Below are 17,676 nucleotides of genomic sequence, written 5' to 3'. Positions count from 1 at the left end.
CTAGAATTTTATGGTAGTGAATATGCTTGAATAAGTAAGTTGCTGGCTCAGGCTGAGAATTTTTTATAATAGTGAAGTATTCATTATGGTAATATTTATTGTAAGGAGATCTGAACTGTAATATAATACAATTACAAGCATAAATATAATTATGAGTGTGTATGTGCTGAGGGAATATAGGAGAGGAGATTAATTAGAGACAGGTGGTTCTAGGACTTCTCCAAGGGCTTCTGATTGATTCAAGGGGAGATCCTGGTCCTCTTTAGACCTCTCTTTGCTCTCAAGGGACTCTCCTCCACTGAGGGCTTATGATGAGGAAGGTAGGGTCTTGGCATCTGTCCCCAAGTCAGAAGGATCTTTTGGCTCCAGCTCTTAAAAGTCTCACTTTATTCCTTTAAAATAACTAACATCACTAGAAAATACTGTATTATCCATTAAAGAACTTACCTTGAGACCTCTGATGATGGAAGTTTTCCCAATTTTGAAAAATAGCTTTTCAAGATGAAGTCACATGCAGATGACTGGGGTCAAACCCCCAAACTCTGTTAAGGTAAGGCATGCTTAATGATGGACTCCGTAAGTTATAAACATTATTGGGTCCTGATTTAGCCCTCATTGGGGCACCATGGTCACCCTCACCTGAAAGGTCATGCATGAGATCTTATATCCGTTAGAGCAGTATGTAACTACTCCTCATCTCCTTGTCCTCCCACACACCTACACATTTCACAGTCCTCTATAGTTGATAAGAGACTTTCCTAACACCAATCAATGGGTGAACCACTGGATGTAAGATTTGTTTTACAGTAAGTTATTTGAATAGATACAAACATTTTGACCATCACTGATGCTACAGATACTTTAACAACTAACTCTGAAATAATGATAGCACAAGGTTTTTGCTGGCTACTCTTACCACTCTTTGCCTCAGGGAGTAACAATTAGATGTTCCTGCATGACCTTATCTAGACTGTCCTTGGTCTTGGGGTTATTTTAATGTATCAGTACAACAATGAATAAGAAGCTGAAACAAAACTAGTCAAAGCCCAAGAAAGGAGAATTTTGTGGAGCTTTAATTCCAGAAGTACTATAATCAAATATATCATGCTGACCATCAGCTGTCAGGAACATTGAGTCCCAGCTTGGCTTGGTGATGACTCACTCTGCAATCCCAGGTGAGTCCCTTAAACCCTCTGCTCCTCAGTTTCCCCACTTGTTTTCTCTCCCTTTAACATGTATGGGAAGATCTTGCCAAAGAAGACTTTTTAAAATGATCCATTTTCAAGCATCTGAGTGGGAAATCATTTCATAGGCTCAAAAAAACAAACTTTTTAGGAAAGCAAACTTCAAGTCTGGGTTGACCGCACAGCAGTACCAAATTGCAGTCTGTTGCCATACAGGGTTAGGAATCAGCACTTAAACAGAAGGAAGTTCCAAGAATCTGCATTGTGAAAGTGCCAGCAAGCAAAAGGTAGTTTGTCATGTTTCTAAACCCCTGGTAAGATGGGAGCAGGCTGAAGCAGGCAGCTAGGAAAACTGTAGGCAAGATGTAACAGAGCCCGGAGGTTAAAAAGAGGAGGTAAGGGTGAAGTGGGATCTCTGGCTCAACAAAGTGGTTAACTGTCATCACATGATTCACCTATGTTTATTTCTTAAATCTTCACCCCGTATTGAGGTGGATAAGGGGCCTCTTTTTTAGCTACAAAGGACTATTAACAGCAAGTAAGGGGAAAGAAAGAAAAAGAAAAAAATGAATGAAAGAGAAGGATTGTGAGTATTTGCATTATCAAAAGTGATCAACAATCGATTCTTTCAAGGCTGCCAGAACCACATTTCACCATTATTTTCCAGCTCCAGCTACAAGCACAAACTCCCTATCCAAGGAGGCTCAGAGCAGCTATCCAGACGACAGAGAAGGAAGCTGCTGCCTGCAGCCGGCACACCTTCCGGACGCAGACAGCCAACAGGGCGTCTCACCCTGAAGGTGTCTGTGTGATTACACAAAACCTTCACTTGGTCATTTTTTAGGTGTTTTAATAATGCTGATGCAAAATAAGAGTAAAATTACAGGTGCCAGTTCCCAGCGTAGAATGCTGATAAACAACTTACCATTTTGCAGTGGCTGGTCACATCTGGAGCCTTTTGGGATGCAAAAGTACTGGAAGGATTATTGCAAAACTTAAAGACACTTTTGCTGCCATTACTTTGTTTTTAACCTAAATTAGTGAGGGGTTTGGGGGTGGGGGTTGGAGGGGGAGTGCTCTTTTAGAGAGTCATGATGCTCTTATATCGTAAACTTATTTAGACACTAATCAGATAGCAAATGGAAAAGGGAGTTAGGTTTAGAGTAGTTGCTTGAAAACTTTTCTAAATTGACTTTAAATAGTCAGAGACTGGTAAAAAAAACTATGGACTAGTGGATTATGATTTATTAATTTTGGTGTGCTATCAAATTTCCCAATTTAAATAACCTGTTTAAACTGGATTTGTCATTGTTGATAACCTCTCCTCTGGATGTTGAATTAGCATATAATGAACACAGCGTAAGAATAATAATATAAATAGAAGTGCTTTGTTCTTATTCTTTATGAAAGTATGGTTTTCTACAACTCTGAAAGAATATTAGCATAAGAATATAGTTAGAATATTAGGATATAGCTGATATTGTAACTCACATTTAATAAAGCTTTTCTTTTATAATATAAATATTTTTCTATATTTTCTATCCGCTTTCAGGTTGTTTGGGCCTGGCACCAAGGCTAGACATAGACGGATGGAGAGAGGCTAGAGACAGTACCTTTAGAAAAGTATATGTGACTCTTGAATGTTTTCTTGTCAGGTTACTTAAGGAGTAATTATTCACATATGAAACTATAGCGCATGGTCCTCTTGCTCTCTTTTTGTGCCCCTTCTTTGAAAACATGCCATTTAAACCTTGGACTGTCAACTGATCATAGTCACCGAAGTCTGGTTTCTAGGATATTATTTGCTGTATCTATTACATGCAGAATCGGACACTTTTATGAATGCATATGGTTTTCTACTATGTTACATGGACTGACAGGGCTGGAGTGATCTGAAATGATTTGGTTAGACTCATCACCATCCCCTAGAAATTATTTCCTATGATATCATGTACTACATTTCTCACAGGGCTTCCTTGTCAAGAATATTCCTCTCCTAAGCTAAATAATGACTTATGGGCTTAATAGATTTTATTACTGAATATTGAAGCAGTGTGCCCAGTGGGTGAAGCTATCTAGCTTTCTTCATGCAAATGAGTGGATATGCTTAACAAGTCAATCTTGGGTTTATGCAATGAACTAAACCACTCTGTTGGCTGGGTCCTGCTAGTACACGTAGACACACGCACACACTGTCTTGGACATGTATTAGCATCACATGTTACTACACGGAAAAGCTAATTTGTTGACCAAAATATGCATATCTGAATTAAAATCCCTTCTGCTTGAAGTCTGATTTTAAGCCCTACGTGTTTTTTCTTTTTAAAAATAATGTAAGAAACTTTCTAGCTGACTGGACCAAGAAATCAAAAAGAGCTTATTTTCCTTCTAGTTTCCACACTCATTATTAATCTGGAGTTACATTATGTGGTTTGTTATTAAAAAAAAATAGGACTTATATGATAAGTGAGGGGAAGGAGGAGATGAACATTTGTTGAGTAACTGATACTCTTCCCATAAATTACCTCATTTATTCCTTACAAAAGACTGAAAGAGAAATATTGTTATTCTTAATGTATAGATGAGGAAACTGAGGCTAAGAGAAGTTAAATAACTTAACCAAATTTATAGATCTCAGATTTAGAGGAGCCAGAACTTCCATCTGAGACTACCTTTAAAATTTATGCTATTTTTATTATCCTGTGGTGCTGTCTGTGAATTCTGAAGTTTCATTTAGGGAGGACTAAAAGGGAGAGAATTCATTTGGAGGATTACACCTCATATTGTTGAATTACATTTTCAAATCTAGTTAGTAAATTTATGTGCTGCAAATTGAACCTGTTCTTGAATCTTCCATGTTGCAGTCTGCATTTTATAGCTGGAGAAACATATCTGGAAAGAGTTTCATCTTGGTAGCTACAAAGGACAGTTGGAAACTTTTGCTTTTGGTACAGTAAAATCTTCAAATTTTTGGTGTTCTTGGTAATGACCTTTCAATTGCAGTATTAATGTCTTAGCTAAAGTTCTACTTGATGCCAGGCAGAGAAAGCCACTCAAGGGGAATCTTTTGTGACGTTAAAATGGGCCATCTTCTGGTCATCCTAGGGGGAAAAAAATCAATGTTCAGCCCATATGCTGGATTAAGAATGAGATCAGGTACTTCCTTTGTCACCCCTGTGAGCATGCAATTTTCTGTTTTTGCTTCTTTCTGTGTATCTACTTCATTCTCCAGCATTCTCTGCCTATGCATCGGCATGCTCATGGCTGAAAACGGTCACCATAGATCCCAGTTTCTAATGATCCCAGATTGCCATCTAAGGACACTCTTGAGTCTCTTTAATTTTGAGAGGTCTGATTCCTCACCACCATTTGTGTCCTTGATCAGGTGTCCACCAGAGTCACCGGGAAGGGAGGCACAAATGTGATTGCTATGTCTACCTCCTTAGGAAGGGTTAGCATATGGGCAACTGGGCAGTTTCTAGAGAAAATGGCTCTGAGTGAAGCAAGTATTACTAACACATCTCCAATCATAAATGAAAAGTATGTGAATATGACTTTATAGTTTGGGGAATGTTTTCATATAGTCTCCTTTGATCTGGAACTATCTATCTCCACCTTACACCTAAGGAATCTGTGGCCAACTGACTGAATGATTTGATGACGGTCATCTGACAAAGAAAACGGAGGACCCAAGACTAGACACCAAAGCCCCTTGGCCTTTCTACCATATATAGGCTGTCTCTTTGTCCGTGGAAATGGACACAAGTTTTGGAAGAAGGTTGCTGTGGTGGTAATTTTATATCCACAGTTTAATTCACAATTAGCACTCATGGATGAATTTGCTAATTTGAAACCACAGCCGTTTTTAGCTTCCTCTCATAATACCACATTTTGATGTTGTACCTAACGGTCAGTACTGTACTCCCCTGGAAGCTTGTGAATACATTTTCTTATATTCATATGGTACAAACTTGTAGGAATTACGGATACCATGAAAAGAATAAGTTGAATAGATTATTTTGGGTTATTCAATAACTGTAGTTCAATGTTATACAAGTAATAGAATATGCCTTTGAAATGTCATGTGATGCTTTTGTGGAGTTGGAATTTTGGCTAAGGGTTTTGTGAAGCTGGAATTTTGGCTAAGGGAGGCACAGGTTCCCTAAAGGTGGGGATGTCCTTAAAATGCATGGAAAAAATGAGCCCTTAGCCAGATCTACACCCAGGCACATTTGTGCCAGTTTTTTTCAATGACTCCTGAGCCTCAAACCAAAAATCAAGGGAAAAAATTGAAATAAAAATGCTTGGAGTTATCCTGTTTGCCCACAGATAATTTCCCTGTGCTAAATACAATTATTTTTCTCCAAAAATCTAGAGGCGTGATAACATTTTCAAGATGAAAGGATTTCAAGATTCCTATCCTCAAAAAGAGACTAGTACTGTGGACAAATTGAAATGCATCAAAATATTAAATATTTCTTTATTTCATCCCTAATGAACATATCTTCTGGCAATGGCCACCATGGCAAGAAATGAATGGCAACTTTTCATGCAAGAGCATTACAATTAAATTCCTGTAGGGCTTTCAATATCTGGAAAAGCCTCTAGAAATGGGCCTTAAATAGTTACCCAGTTCACGTTCAGATATCAAAAAATTCAGCAAAATAGAAACTGTTTAAATATTAAACATCAAATTTTCCTTCTTTCAAAGGACTAATAACTTAGCAATAAAAATTGTCTTTTGAATCTTGCCATCACAAGGTCTCAGTCAGGCAGTGGATTTTAAATAAAAATTTTCAAGCAGGTCCTATTTAAGCAAAATTCACAGCTGAGCAAAGAGAAACGAATTAGTTGCCTGCCCCAAACTCACCTTGAACAGACAACAGGCCACCTCCTTTGCAGTCCAAGCTCCTCCTCTGTGGAGCTGCCTGCAAAGCGAAAGCACCCAGGATCGATGCTGTCAGGGAAATGCATCTGCTCAGAGGCAAGGCACTAATCAAGTTCTGCAGCTGCTGACCTATCCCGCAACACTGTAAGAAGAAAGATGCAGCCATGAAAGAGGAGCTGAAGGTGGAAAAGGAATCAGAGGGAAGGGAAACAATAAAGGAGGAATCCCTGAGCTTGAGAATAATTGGATACCCCAACAATAAAAATTCCTTTGTCCACAGCGATGAGGGAATATTTCGTTAAGATGTTCTCAAAGAGACTCACCCATGTAGAATGAGAAGCTGAGGGTAAAATGACTTGCTGGGGCTGTTTCTGGGGAGGACCTGGAGCCCGAGTGTCAGTTCCCAGATGGCAGCCCTGTTACTGGACCAAAGAAGGAAGGTAGAGCCCAGTCAAAAGTAACAGAAGGTGTCATAACCTGGGAGGGGGAGAACTTGGCAACGCAACATCTTTTTTCTGTACTTGTGTTCCCCTGAAAAATATTGATTCTACTTTGTTCTCAAGAGAATACTCATAGAGAAGGAACCATGATGTCATAGAATCTTGAAGCTAAAAATAACCTAAGGCTTTCTAATCAAATCAGAGACAAGGCATGGGTGATTCAGGAAGATCCGAGAGCTTCCCCAAGGTCACATACAAATTAGGGGCAGAAAGCTAGAGAGAACCAATTTCTCTTAGATCTCGGGATAGTGGTTTTGGAGTTCTGGTAAATTTTCCACACTTCTGAAGCCCTTTTAGCAAGAGGGACACTTCACTTCAATAAGTAGGCTAAAATGAAACACTATGGGGGCGGTGTGTGTGTGTGTTAGTCGCTCAGTTGTGTCTGACTCTTTGTGACCCCATGGACTGTAGCCTGCCAGGGTCCTCTGTCCATGCGATTCTCCAGGCGAGAATACTGGCTTGGGTTGCCATTCCCTCCTCCGGGGGGTCTTCCAGACCCAGGAATTGAACCCAGGTCTCCTGCATTGCAGGAAGGTTCTTTATCTGAGCCACCAGGGAAACCCACCAAAACTGGTTTTCATAACTAATAACTTCCACGGGAAATATGACATCTATCAACCTATGAGATACATTGTGGCTCTGCAAATAATGAGGCAGATGTGTCCCAGTGGGAATCTGGGGTAATTTTCCAGCTATTGTCACCAACTGGGTTAGGTGTTACATAGCATGGATTGACATTTGAACTAGTAGATGTCTGCAACAAAAACAAGGAATTTAGAGAATCTAAGTAGCATTGTAGACTATGCCATTTCTTCCAAAGCACTCACTTTATTCCCCTTGATTAATGCATACAAAAATTATAGGCATTGTAAAGAATCAAGAAAGGAGTGATTTGTCTTGAGTAGTTTGCATTTTGAAAACCTCTCCTCTCAAAGGTTTTTAGGCAAGTGTCTCATGTTTTCATCTCCTAAAGAATGAGTGAATCACAGGAAAAGCAATCACCCCTTTTTTCTTTTAACACAAGTCGAAGGTTTCATTTAATTTGTTACTTAAAAAAATAATCTTAGTAAAAAACTAAGATGTTACAGTGGATTCAAAGAAAATTCACAAAACCACACACACGTGTGTGTGTGTGTGTGTATGTGTATGCTCAGTCACTCAGTAGTGTCTGCCTCTGTGACCCCATGGTCTGTAGCCTGCCAGGCTCCTCTGTCCATGGGATTTCCCAGGCAAGAACAATGGAGTGGGTTGCTGTTTCCTCCTCCAAGGGATCTTCCGGACCCAGGGATGGAGCCCACGTCTCCTGCATTGGCAGGCCAGTTTTTTACTACTGCACTACCTGAGAAACCCACCACACGTAACGTGGTCAAATAATGCATGTTGAAATACATTTTAAAACAAATGCAAAAACAGGAAAAATGGGCTAATAGCCACAGGTAAATATTGTAACTGATCACACTGCCAGATACACTTTGGGCTTTTATCATCAAGAATTACATTTTTATTAATTTTCTACAAGTCATACTTTGAAAGTGAAAGTTGCTCTGTCATGTCTGACTCTCTGTGACCCCATGGACTATACAGTCCATGGAATTCTCCAGGCCAGAATACTGGAGTGGGTAGTTTTTCCCTTCTCCAGGGGATCTTGCCAACCCAGGGATCAAACCCAGTTCTCCCGCATAGCGGGCAGATTCTTTACCAGCTGAGCCACAAGGGAAGCCCAAGAATACTGGGGTGGGTAGCCTAGTCCTTCTCCAGGGGATCTTCCCACTCCAGGAATAAAACCAGGGTCTCCTGCATTGCAGGTGGATTCTTTACCAACTGAGCTATGAGGGAAGCCCAAGTCATAGTTTACAGTAGCTCAAAGACAACAAAAAGTGAGAGATTCCAGAGAATCAGATAACTGAGAAGGATATGTCAGATGCATATGACTTGTTTTCAATTAAAGACACCCAGTAATCATTTGGTCCATTAAAATTCTTTCATCATTTTACCTACAATTCACATTTTATAGATTAAGAAATTTAGAGTGGTAATAGCCTAACCTGGATCCCTCAGCAATAGAGCTTAAATGGCAATCAAGGTCTGCCTAATTCCAGGGACACTTCTCTTAAACTAAAGGGCAGTAGCTCTCAACTAGAGGTGAGGGTATGTCTCAAGGAATATTTGGCAATGCCTGGAGACAATTTTGGTAGCTGTAATTTGGCGGTCCTGGCTTCCAGTGAGTAGAAGCTATGAATGTTACTAAATATCATGCAATACATTGCACAGCCCTCTACAACAAAGAAACCATCTCTAGGAAAGTATCTACTATTAAAAGGTAATATTTCCTCTGGATATATGTAGGTTATAAGTGATTAAGCACCTACATGCCAAGGCCACTATTAAAAAGTAAAAAGCACTCTTTTCAGAGGATCATCTACTTAAGAATCCTCCACTACTGTATAAATCATCAAAGAATTGAAAGGGCTAAGAGCAACAGGTAAAATTCAGTGAGAACTTGTAGTAACTGGCACAGTACAAACACTGACTAATGTTCCTACAGGCACTGCTCAGTATAGAGGGTCATACCAGAGAAAGTATTCAACTGGCAATCCTTATTATGAAACTTACTTGCATTTGGAAAGAAAGGTAAATGACAAGTGTATATTTCAGTATTTAATGCAGCATAAGTTAGATTCTATCATATACTTAAATGTTCTTTTAATATGTACTGTATGCGAGGTGCAATGCTAGGTGCAAGAGATACATGAAGATAGACGTTTATGAACTAGTAGGGGAGATGAACACGCACAAAAAATTATAATGCAGCACTATCATTCCAGGTCCCTAAGAGAAAGCAAGCAAGATTACAGAGGAGTGAAGGAAGGCAACTCAGAGAATACAGGCTGATCCTAGGAGAACAGGAGTAGAGGAAGAGGGGATTCTGGGCAGATTGCTGTTGCTGTTTAGCTGCTAAGTCACAGCCAACTCTTTGCGACCCCATGGACTGCAGCACACCAGGCTTGCCTGTCCATTTTAGAGGGATGAACAGGGGAGGGAGTGTTGTGTTCTGAGAGCATAAGTGAAAGAGTGGGAGGGGAGGGGCAAGATGATTCATATAAGATGACAATAAACATGTAGGTAGGGGTCTGACAAGGAAGAGCCTCCTAACTGAGTTGTTTCCAGATTTTAGGCTATGATGAATAAAGCTGCTATGAATATGACACAAGTCTTTTCTGAACACATTTTAAAATTTTTCTCTTGGATAAATGCTTATGAATAGGACTGCTGGATCATAGAGTAAATATGCATTTAACTTTATAAGAAGCAATGCAAATTTTCAGAGAGATTGTCCCATTCCATATACTATCGAAAGTGAAGTTGCTCAGTCGTGTCCGACTCTTTGTGACCCCATGGACTGCAGCCCACCAGGCTCCTCCATCCACAGGATTCTCCAGGCAAGAATACTGGAGTGGGTTGCCATTTCCTTCTCCAGGGGATCTTCCCGACCCAGGGATCGAACCCAGGTCTCCCACATTGCAGGCAGACGCTTTAACCGCTGAGCCACCAGGGAAGCTCTCCATATACTATACTATATTCACCAGTAATTATGAGAATTCTCGCTACTCCACACCCTTGCCAATATTGGATGTTATCAATCTTTTAGATTTTTAAGTCATTTTAGTGGATGCATAGTGGCATATCAGTGATTTAATTGGCATTTCCCTGATGATTAATGAATTAAACATATTTTAATGTACTTATTGGCTATTTATATATCATCCTTCATGGCATTTCCAAGTCTTTTGCCCATTTTTAAAGTATGCTTGTCTTTTAATCATTAAGTTATAGACGTACTTTATATATTTTGGATGTAAGTGTTTTGCCTAATCTATGTGTTATGAATATTTTCTCCCACTCTGCAGACTACTTACTTATTTTCTTAACAATGTCTTTTTTTAATGAGCAGAGTGTTTTGACTTTGATAAAAGTCCAATTTATCAATATTCTCATTTATGATTAGGACTTTGGTCAAAAAAAACATTGCCTACTCTTCATCATAAAAAATTTCTCCTAGTTCCTCTTAAATGCTTTATAGTTTTAGCTTTTGTATTTAAGTCTATGGATACATCTTAAGCTAATGTTTTGTGTTTACACTTTTTTTGCACAGACAGTTATCCAGTTCTCACAGAACCGATTACTGAATAAAACCATCCTTCCAACTCTGCTGAATTTCTCTGTCACCTTTGTTGAAAGTCTTTTTACCCTACAAATGAGAGTCTATTTCCAGACTTCTCTATTTTGTTTCATTGATTTATCTGCCTGTCCTTTTGTCAATACTATTTCTTTTTATTTTATTTTATTTTTTAACTTTACAATATTGTATTGGTTTTGCCATATATCAAAATGAATCCACCACAGGTATACATGTGATCCCCATCCTGAACCCTCCTCCCTCCTCCCTCCCCATACCATCCCTCTGGGTCGTCCCAGTGCACCAGCCCCAAGCATCCAGTATCGTACACCGAACCTGGACTGGCGACTCGTTTCATCTCTGATATTATACATGTTTCAATGCCATTCTCCAAATCATCCCACCCTCTCCCTCTCCCACAGAGTCCAAAAGACTGTTCTATACATCAGTGTCTCTTTTGCTGTCTCATATACAGGGTTATTGTTACTATCTTTCTAAATTCCATATATATGCATTAGTATACTGTATTGGTGTTTTTCTTTCTGGCTTACTTCACTCTGTATAATAGGCTCCAGTTTCATCCAACTCATTAGAACTGATTCAAATGTATTCTTTTTAATGGCTGAGTAATATTCCATTGTGTATATGTACCACAGCTTTCTTATCCATTCATCTGCTGACGGACATCTAGGTTGCTTCCATGTCCTGGCTATTATAAACAGTGCTGCGATGAACATTGGGGTACACGTGTCTCTTTCAATTCTGATTTCCTCAGTGTGTATGCCCAGCAATGCGATTGCTGGATCATAAGGCAGTTCTATTTCCAGTTTTTTAAGGAATCTCCACATTTTTCTCCATAGTGGCTGTACTAGTTTGCATTCCCACCAACAGTGTAAGAGGGTTTCCTTTTCTCCACACCCTCTCCAGCATTTATTGCTTGTAGACTTTTGGATCGCAGCCATTCTGACTGGCGTGAAATGGTACCTATCTCAATCGATGCAGAGAAAGCCTTTGACAAAATTCAACATCCATCTATGATAAAAACTCTCCAGAAAGCAGGAATAGAAGGAACATACCTCAACATAATAAAAGCTATATATGACAAACCCACAGCAAACATTATCCTCAATGGTGAAAAATTGAAAGCATTTCCCCTAAAGTCAGGAACAAGACAAGGGTGCCCACTCTCACCATTACTATTCAACATAGTTCTGGAAATTTTGGCCACAGCAATCAGAGCAGAAAAAGAAATAAAAGGAATCCAAATTGGAAAAGAAGAAGTAAAACTCTCACTCTTTGCGGATGACATGATCCTCTGCATAGAAAACCCTAAAGACTCCACCAGAAAATTACTGGAACTAATCAATGAATATAGTAAAGTTGCAGGATATAAAATCAACACACAGAAATCCCTTGCATTCCTATACACTAATAATGAGAAAATAGAGAAATTAAGGAAACAACTCCATTCACCATTGCAATGAAAAGAATAAAATACTTAGGAATATATCTACCTAAAGAAACTAAAGACCTATATATAGAATACTATTTCATTTTGATTATTGCTTTATATTTTGAAATCAGGTAGATTAGGATTAAGTCGTCCAACTTTGCTCTTTATTTTTCCCCCCAAAATTGCTTTTGCTATTCTAGCTGCTTTGTTTTTCCACATGTATTATTGGAATCAGTTTCTACCAAAACACCTCTCAAGATTTTGATTTAGCTAGCAATGACTTTATAGAACACTTTGGAGAGAATTGACTTTTTGACAATATTGAGTATATCAGCCCATGGTCATGTTTATCTCTATTTAGGTGTTTTGTTTTTTTTCTTCAAATCTCTCAGCAATACTGTATATTTTTTCAGCATAGAAATCTTGTAATTCTTTTATTATGAAAATTATACCTAAATATTTGCAAAGTTTTTGAATCTTATATTAAATTTCATTTTTCAATCCTATTTGCTCTATTAAAAAATGAAAAATCCTCATAGTTTTCACATTTTGGAAAATATGTAGAGAAGAAAGTATCAATTATAATATTACCATCTATAGATAATTATTATTAGCATCTTGGTGAATATTCAATATCTTGTTTATATGCATACCTACATATACATATTTTTAAAATATAACTGGGGACTCTGTCATTTAAAAATTAACTAACACCAGTGTAACTCAAGAACCATTAAAAGGGAACCTTCCATTGAACTGTCTTTCTAAAATCCCTATGCACGTTCATTGTTTGGAAATCAGAACACATTTCCCCCATAGAGCTAATATTCAAACAACAGGTTATCAATTCAGGCCCAAAGAGAAAAACCCTACTTACGCATAATGGTTTTTAGCCCTCTGACTTGTACCTTTTTCTAAACCTATTTCTTTAAGGGAGCATGCTCCTAGGTCACTTCAGTTTTGTCTGACTCTGTGTGACCCCATAGACGGCAGCCCACCAGGCTCCCCTGTCCCTGGGATTCTCCAGGCAAGAACACTGGAGTGGGTTGCCATTTCCTTCTCCAATGCATGAAAATGAAAGTGAAGTCGTTCAGTCGTGTCTGACTCTTAGCGACCCCATGGACTGCAGCCTACCAGGCTCCTCCATCCATGGGATTTTCCAGGCAAGAGTACTGGAGTGGGGTGCCATTGCCTTCTCCAGGTAAGGGAGCATAGTCTCCACGTATTTATTCCCTACATAAGCTTTGGATCTCTTAAAAAATTAAAGGAGAGAGACGCAAGATGGAGCTGGTGCAATAGGATGGAGTAGCCTTATCACGAGGCTGGGGTCCTTCAGGGAGTCTATACCAGTGTTGACTCTGAAGTTCTTTTCTGTGAACTTCAGAAGTCAGGTGGGCTCTACTGCTTCTGGCTTGGATGGAAACTAGTTTTAGTCTTCAGTTCTATTCACCCGTTTGAGAGCTGAGGCTGTCTGACTGTTGACTTTATAAAAGGTCATCCAGTGAAAGTGAGAAATAGATTTAAGGGACTAAATCTGATAGAGTGCCTGAAGAACTATGGATGGAGGTTCATGACATTGTATAGGAGACAGGGATCAAGACCATCAAGACCAAGAACAGGGATCAAGATCAAGACCAAGAAGAAGAAATGCAAAAAAGCAAAGTGGCTGTCTGAGGAGGCCTTACAAATGGTTGTGAAAAGAAGAGAAGCCAAAAGCAAAGGAGAAAAGGAAAGATAGACCCATTTGAAAGCAGAGTTTGAAAGAATAGCAAGGAGAGATAAGAAAGCCTTGCTCAGTGATCAGTGCAAAGAAATAGAGGAAAACAATAGAATGGGAAAGACTAGGGATCTCTTCAAGAAAATTAGAGATACCAAGGGAACATTTCATGTAAAGATGGGCTCAATAAAGGACAGAAGTGGTATGACCTAATAAAAGCAGAAGATATTAAGAAGAGGTGGCAAGAATACACAGAAGAACTGTACAAAAATGATCTTCACAACTGAGATAATCATGATGGTGTGATCACTCACCTAGAGCCAGACATCCTGAAATGTGAAGTCAAGCGGGCCTTAGGAAGCATCAATATGGACAAACCTAGTGGAGATGATGGAATTCCAGTTGAGCTATTTCATATCCTAAAAGATGATGCTGTGAAAGTGCTGCACTCAATATGCCAGCAAATTTGGAAAACTCGGCAGTGGCCACAGGACTGGAAGAGGTCAGTTTTCATTCCAATTCCAAAGAAAGGCAATGCCAAAGAGTGCTCAAACTACCACACAATTGCACTCATCTCACACGCAAGTAATGCTCAAAATTCTCCAAGCCAGGCTTCAGCAATATGTGAACAAATTTCTCAAGAGGCAGATCAGGTGGTCTGGTATTCCCATCTCTTTCAGAAATTTGTATGCAGGTCAGAAAGCAACAGTTAGAACTGGACATGGAACAACAGACTGATTCCAAATAGGAAAAGGAGTACGTCAAGGCTGTATATTGTCACCCTGCTTATTTAACTTATATGCAGAGTACATCATGAGAAATGCTTGGTTAGAAGAAGCACAAGCTGGAATCAAGATTGCTGGGAGAAATATCAATAACCTCAGATATGCAGATGTTCAGTTCAGTTCAGTTGCTCAGTCGTGTCCAACTCTTTGCGACCCCGTGAACCGCAGCACGCCAGGCCTCCCTGTCCATCATCAGCTCCCGGAGTCCACCCAAACCCATGTCTATTGAGTTGGTGATGCCATCCAACCATCTCATCCTCTGTCATCCCCTTCTCCTTCTGCCCTCAATCTTTCCCAGCATCAGAGTCTTTTCAAACAAGGTAGCTCTTTGCATCAGGTGGCCAAAATATTGGAGTTTCAGCTTCAACATCAGTCCTACCAATGAACACCCAGGACTGATCTCCTTTAGGATGGACTGGTTGGATCTCCTTGTAGCCCAAGGGACTCTCAAGAGTCTTCTCCAACACCATAGTTCAAAAGCATCAAGTCTTCTGCACTCAGCTTTCTTTTTAGTCCAACTCTCACATCCATACATGACCACTGGAAAAACCATAGCCTTGACTAGACAGATGTGTGTTGACAAAGTAATGTCTCTGCTTTTTAATATTCTGTTAAGGTTGGTCATAACTTTCCTTCCAAGGAGTAAACATCTTTTAATTTCATGGCTGAAATCACCATCTGCAGTGATTTTGGAGCCCAGAAAAATAAAGTCAGCCACTGTTTCCACTGTTTCCCTGTCTATTTGCCATGAAGTGATGGGACCAGAGGCCGTGATCTTAGTTTTCTGAATGTTGAGCTTTAAGCCAACTTTTTCACTCTCCTCTTTCACTTTCATCAAGAGGCTCTTTAGTTGTTCTTCACTTTCTGTCATAAGGGTTGTGTCATCTGCGTATCTGAGGTTATTGATATTTCTCCCAGCAATCTTGATTCCAGCTTGTGTTTCTTCCAGTCCAGCGTTTCTCATGATGTACTCTGCATATAAGTTAATGACACCACCCTTACGGCAGTAAGTGAAGAAGAACTAAAGATCCTCTTGATGAAAGTGAAAGAGGAGAGTGAAAAAGTTGGCTTAAAGCTCAACATTAAGAAAATTAAGATCATGGCATCCAGTCCCATCTCTTCATGGCAAATAGATGGGGAAACAGTGGAAACAGTGGCAGCTTTATTTTGGGGGGCTCCAAAATCACTGCAAATGTTGACTGCAGCCTTGAAATTAAAAGACGCTTACTCCTTGGAAGGAAAGTTATGACCATTCTGGACAGCATATTAAAAAGCAGAAACATTACTTTGCCAACAAAGGTCTGTCTAGTCAAGGCAATGGTTTTTCCAGTGGTCATGTATGGATGTGAGAGTTGGACTAAAAAGAAAGCTGAGTGCAGAAGAATTGATGCTTTTGAACTATGGTGTTGGAGAAGACTCTTGAGAGTCCCTTGGACTGCACGGAGATCCAACCAGTCCATCCTAAAGGAGATCAGTCCAGAATAGTCATTGGAAGGACTGATGTTGAAGCTGAAACTCCAATACTTTGGCCACCTGATGCGAAGAGCTGCCTTGTTTGAAAAGACCCTGATGCTGGGAAAGATTGAAGGCTGGAGGAGAAGGGAACGACAGAGGATCAGATGATTGGGTGGCATCACCCACTCAATGGATGTGAGTTTGAGTAAACTCCAGGAGTTGGTGATGGACAGAGAGGCCTGGCGTCCTGCAGTCCACGGGGTCACAGAGTTGGACACGACTGAGTGACTGAACTGAATTGAGTAGTAGCATGAGTTTACCTGTATTAACATTCATTAAAGCTGCATTACATCCTCAAAGAAATTCTACGAGGCTGAAATTCAGGAAATTCAATCAGGGTCACCACGTTACCCAAGAAACATGGCCCACCAGCTAGAAGGTCATCTCAAAATAGTTTAAATATTTGGCTGTGTCAAACACTGTGCTGTCAATACATAATCCACAAAGTATTTGTTTTAAATCTCCTTTTGCTTTCCTGTTGGCTTCATCCCCTGGAGGAGGGCATGGCAACTCAATCCAGTGTTCTTGCCTGGAGAATTCCATGGACAGAGGAGCCTGGCAGGCTATAGTCTATAGGGTAGAAAAGAGTCGCATAACAGCTGAGCAACTAACACAGTGGCTTCATCCTATAGTTTTGTCAGAATTTCCTTCTCTAAACCTCTAGATCATTTTTCCTAGCCATATCCCATGCACATTTTTTTTCTTCTCCTCCCATCCCCTTTCTCCTAATTCTGCATTCCCTAAGCTCAAAGAAGCACCCTCACAATGGCAGAACCCTTTCTGAGTAGATGGGGGTTTGAGGGGTAGGAGGGGGTTAAGGGAAATGCTAGGAAGGCCTCCACATACCGACTTTGATCACATCCCCATGAGCTAAGTTTTCTAAGTCAGGAAGAACCAGTGTGGCTGGAAGACGCCAGTGAGTTCCTAGAGGCTAGGGAAAGATAAGACTGGATTTTCATTCTTACACGTAAAGATAGGAGATACATGAGAAGGTGCTCTAGAAGCAAGTCATTTTCAGGAACTTTTCTTCCTGTTTCCTTTGACCCACCCTTATTAAACTGTCAGACAAATTGGCTCAGTCCTGTGCTCGACGGGGACCCACATTTGGACATTCTGGGGAGCCGCAGGTCAGGAGGGAGCTGTTAGGTGGTGCGAAACAGGGACGCTGGACCAGTGGCCATCCATGCTGTGTTGATCTTTTGGTCTGATACTTGTTTTTAGTTTCACTTTCTTTTAATTACAGTCTCTCCATATCTGACCTGAACAGCACCATTCTTCTGGTTTGTTAGTTCATTTAATGATAGCAGCATATTATCATTAGAGTGCCTTCTCAGGTCACAGTGTATTACAGAGAGCAGATTGTTAATTAAATGGTAATGTTTTCTGAGTTTGGAAGTAATTCCTAAAGTTAATAGTTATTAGTTACCTTGAAATTGTACAAAAAAAAAAATCATCTG

The sequence above is a fragment of the Bos mutus genome, chromosome 7 (genome assembly GCF_027580195.1).
Source record: "Bos mutus isolate GX-2022 chromosome 7, NWIPB_WYAK_1.1, whole genome shotgun sequence".
Lineage (NCBI taxonomy): Eukaryota > Metazoa > Chordata > Mammalia > Artiodactyla > Bovidae > Bos > Bos mutus.
This window is presented reverse-complemented; position numbering follows the sequence as displayed.